Source organism: Penaeus monodon, chromosome 39 (assembly GCF_015228065.2).
Source record: "Penaeus monodon isolate SGIC_2016 chromosome 39, NSTDA_Pmon_1, whole genome shotgun sequence".
NCBI lineage: Eukaryota > Metazoa > Arthropoda > Malacostraca > Decapoda > Penaeidae > Penaeus > Penaeus monodon.
Genome location: NC_051424.1, coordinates 31,339,080 through 31,344,250, shown reverse-complemented (window position 1 = coordinate 31,344,250; position 5,171 = coordinate 31,339,080).

Here is a 5,171-nt window from a genome sequence, read left to right as displayed (position 1 = left end):
CCCCCAAAACCCCCCCACCCCCTCCCTCAACCCCTTGACCCCCTCCCTCAACCCCCCAACCACCCCTCACCCCACTCCACCCCCTTCACCCCACACCACCCCCTCACCCCCACCCATCGATCAAGGCGACGTCAAAAGAACATTGTAGCGAGGTGTGTACAAGTTTTCGTGGAGCGTAACGTGGGTAGGCCTATAGAATCCTCCTCCTCCATTTTGTCTTTTGTCTTGGAGGAGGAGCTTCTGTTGTTTGTTTGTTTGTTTGTTTGATAGTTGGTTGATAGTTATTATTGTTCGTTTTTTTTTTTTTTGCTTTGTTTTGGTTTTCGTTTTTCTCGTTATTATTATTTTGTTCTTGTTGCTGTTTTTTTTTTGTGTGTGTGTTTTTGTTTGATTTGTCTTCTTGTTTTAGTTTTTTTTGTCTATGTGTCTGTCTCTCGATGTAGCTACATATATATATTTTTTTTATTTGTTCGTTTATCAATCGAAATATATCTATAGACTCATATCTCTGACTATTGATCAGTAACGCTCTATTTATGTATATCTGCGTATATATCTGTCTGTATGTCTCTATCTCTTTACCCGTCCCTCTCTCTCTCTCTCTCTCTCTCTCTCGCTTTCTCTCTCTCTCTCTCTCTCTCTCTCTCTCTCTCTCTCTCTCTCTCTCTCTCTCTCTGCTCGCTCTTGATCGCTCGCTCGTTCTTCTTTCTCTCTCTCTCTCTCTCTCTCTCTCTCTCTCTCCCCTCCCTTCTCTCTCTGCTCTCTCTCTCCTCTCTCTCTCTCTCTCTCTCTCTTATTTATATTATAATTATATATATATATATATATAATATATATATAATATATATATATATATATATATATATATATATATATATATATACCTTATATATGTCTCTCTTTCTCTCCCTCTCTCCTCCCTCACAATTCCCCATTTTCCTTTCTATATCTACACCCCCTCACGCACTCCAACATCCACACCCTGTCCTTCTCCCTCATACTTTTCCTCATTCCCCCCCCCCTTCCCCCATCCCCCATCCGCCCCTACCCTCCCTTCATACCCAACCTCCAGTACCCACCTCTCATACCCCTCCCTACCCCATCCCTCATACCCCGCCTCCAGTATCCTTCGCCCCCCCTCCATCCCCTCCCACCCCCTTCAGTCCTCCTCTCCGCGAAAGGTAACAGAATATAGAGTTTGTGCCGAAATACAGGTCGAGGGCAGGTCATAATCGGTCACAGGTCTTAATGACAGGTTTGGGTATGAAAGAGGCGGAGGTGGAGGTGGAGGAGGTGGTGATATTGGCGGAGGGTGGAGGTGGAGGAAGGTGGAAGGTTTAGGTGGAGAAGGTGGAGGAGGTGTATGAGGCGTAGGTGGGGGTGAAGAAGGTGGTGGTATTGGCGGAGGGTGGAGGTGGAGGGTGGGGGGGGGGAGGTGGAAGAGAAGGTGGAGGTGGAGGAGAAGGTAGTGGAAGGTGGAGGTGGAGCAGGTGGTGGAAGGTGGAAGAGGTGGGGAAGAAGGTGGAGTTGGAGGAGAAGGGTGGAAGAGGTGGAGGTGAGATATGATGTTAGATATGGATGTGGCGGAGATGGGAGGTGGAGAAGGCCAAAGTGGTGTGGAAAAAAGTGTAGGTTGGAGTAGACAGAGATGGCGGTGGAGAGAGAGAGAGGAGAAGAGAAGAGAGAGAGAGAGAGAGAGAATGAGAGAGTGGAGAGGAAGAGAGATGGAGGAGACGAGAGAGGAGAGAGAGAGCAGAGAGAGGGGAGAGAGAGACTGAGAGAGGAGAGAGAGACGAGAGAGACGAGAGAGAGAGAGAGAAGAGAGAGAGAGAGAGGAGAAGAGAGAGAGAGGAGGGAGGGAGGGAGACTGAGAGACAGAGAGACAAAGAGAGAAAATAAGAGAGAGAGAGAGATGAGAAGAGAGAGAGAGAGAGAGAATAAACCTGGCATTGAAAAAGGATAGGTGGGTACGGGGAAGGTAAAGGGAGGGGAAGGGAGGAGAGAGGAGGGGCAGTGGGTGGGCATTTTGAACACCCACATTTTCTACTGTTCTGGTGCCCACGGTAGGCCTATGCGCGGTGTTACAAGGAGGCGGGATAGAGGAGGAGGAGGAGGAGAAAGGGTAGGAGGAGGGGGAGGGAAGGAGAAGAAGAGAGAGGGATGAGGAGGGGGAGGGAAGGAGGAGGAGAAGGGGGGGGGAGGAGGGGGAGGGAAGGAGAAGAAGAGAAGAATGGGGGAGGGGAGGAAATATGGAGGAGGGGAGGGAGAGAAGGCAGAGAGGAGGAGAATGAAAAAGGGTGAAGGTGATAGGTGAAGATGGGGAGGACAAGGGTAGGAGGAAGCAAAGACAGAAAGGGAAAGAGGTGGAGAAGAACGATGGGAGGACACGGGAATGTGTGGTGTGTGTGTATATATATACATACAGACATATATGTATATATATATATATATATATAAAAAATATATATATATATATATATATAGATATATATATATATATATTATATCATATATATATACAATATTTTATACTATATATATATATTATATATATATATTATATATAATATATATCATTATATATATATCATATAATATATATATATATATATATATATATATATATTATATATAACATACATCTATATATATATATATATATATATATATATATATTATATATACATATACATATATATGTATATGAATATGATATATATAATATATATATATATAATATATGAATATGTATAATCTATATATATATATAATGGTTATATATAATATATATATATATAATATATATATTATATAATATATATTATTATATATATATAGTATATTATTATATATATCACATACACACACACAACACACATCACAAAACACACACACACACACAAACTACACCACACACACCACACACACACACACCACACACACACACACACACACACACACACACACACACACATATATAAATATATATATATATAATATATATATATAATATATATATATATATAACTAATATATATCATTGTGTGTTGTGTGTGTGTGTGTGTGTGTGTGTGTGTGTGTGTGTGTTGTGTGGTGTATATAATATATATATATTATATATATATATATAATATATATTATATATATATATATACATATATATAATATATATATATATTAAAATATTATATATTATATATATTATATAATTTTATATATTATAAATATATACACGTTTGTTTTGTGTGTGGTGTGTGTGTGTGTGTGTTGTGTGGTGCGTATATGGTATGTAAATATATAATAATAATATACATATATATACATATTATATATTATATTATTATATTTTATATATATATATATTATATATAAAAAAAAAAAAAAAAAGAAAGGAAGAGGAAAAAAAAAGAAAAACCCGAAAAAAAAAAAAAAATAAAAAAAAAATTAAAAAAAAAGTAAAAAAAAATTTTAAAAAAAAAGGTTTTTTTTTAAAAAAATCTAAAAACGTAAAAACCCCCCAAATTTCCGGGGCCGGCTCTTTAAAAAGGCCGGGGGGGGTCCCAACAATAACCCCCCACCCATCAGCCCCCCATTTCACCCCCATCCCCCCAACACCCCCACCCTCCCCCCCATCACCCCCCCCATCACCCCCATCACCCCCACCCATCAACCCCCCCCCACCCCCCCCCCCACCCCCCCCATCACCCCCCCCCCATCCTCCCACCGTCTCCCTACCGTCACCCCACCCTTTCCCCCCCCCCATCCCCCCCCGAAAATATCTTCGGTTCCCCTTTTCATCACCCCCATCCCCCTCTCAACCCCACCTCATCCCTACCCCCTCTCAACCCCCACCATATCCCTACCCCAATCAACCCACCCTGATTTCCCCAAACATTTAACCCACCCCCCCCCCCCAAACATCCTCCCACACCTTCCCCCCCCCAAACCCCCCCCTACCCCCCACCATCACCCCCCCCACCACATTCCCCCTCCCCCCCCAACTCCCTTACCCCTTTCCACCACCCCCACACACACCTCTCCCCCCCACCCCCCCCCACACCCCCCCCCACCCACCCCCCTACCAAGCTTCCTCTGCCCCCAAACCCTCACGGAAAATTTCGAACAGGATCCCCTGCATTAGCATAAGAATCAAGCAATTTGTTAATACAAATGACTACCGTAGGCGTGTGTTAAGCCTCCCGCGTTATTAACATTGTTACCGCAGAAGAGAACAGAAGAGACAAGATGTTCTCCCAAATGAAGAGGATAATGGGGGTGTAGGGGTGGGGGGGAGAGGGGGGATAAAGAGGGGAGACAAGAGGGGGAGTGGATGAATTGGGGGATGGGGGAGGGAGGGGGGAGGGGGGAAGGGGGAAGGAGAGGGGGCGTGACTGTAGGGGAGGGAGGGAGAGGAGAAATGAGGTAGAGAGCATCATTATTATTATTATTATTATTATTATTATTATTATTATTATTATTATTATTATCATTATTATTATTATTATTATTCATTATTATTTTTATTATTATTATTATTATTATTATTTTATAGTTATTGTTGTTATCATTAGCATTATAATTATTATATTATCTATCATTATCATCATCATAATCATCATTTCTATTAATTATCACTATCATTGTTATTTTTTCTCATTATTATTGTTATTATTATCGTTATCATCATCATCATCATCATGATAATAATAATAGTAATAATAATAATAATAATGTATAATAATGTAATAATAATCAATATTAATAATAATATAATATTATTATTATTATTATTATTAATTTTATTATTATTATTATTACGATGATGATAATGATGATGATTATTATCATTATTATAATAATAACGATAATAATAATAATCGTAACGATAATGATATAATAATATAATAATAACAATAATAATAATAATAATAATAATAATAATAAAATAATAATAATAATAATAATAATAATTAATATTATTATTTTATCATGATTATTATTATTATTATTATTATTATGATGATGATGATGATAATGATGATTATTAATATTATTATTATTATTGTTGTTGTTGTTTATTATTATTTTCATTATCATTAATGTTATCAAATTTTTTGTTGTTATTGTTATTATTATTTTATTGTTGTTTTTTTTTTTTTGTTTTGTTGTTG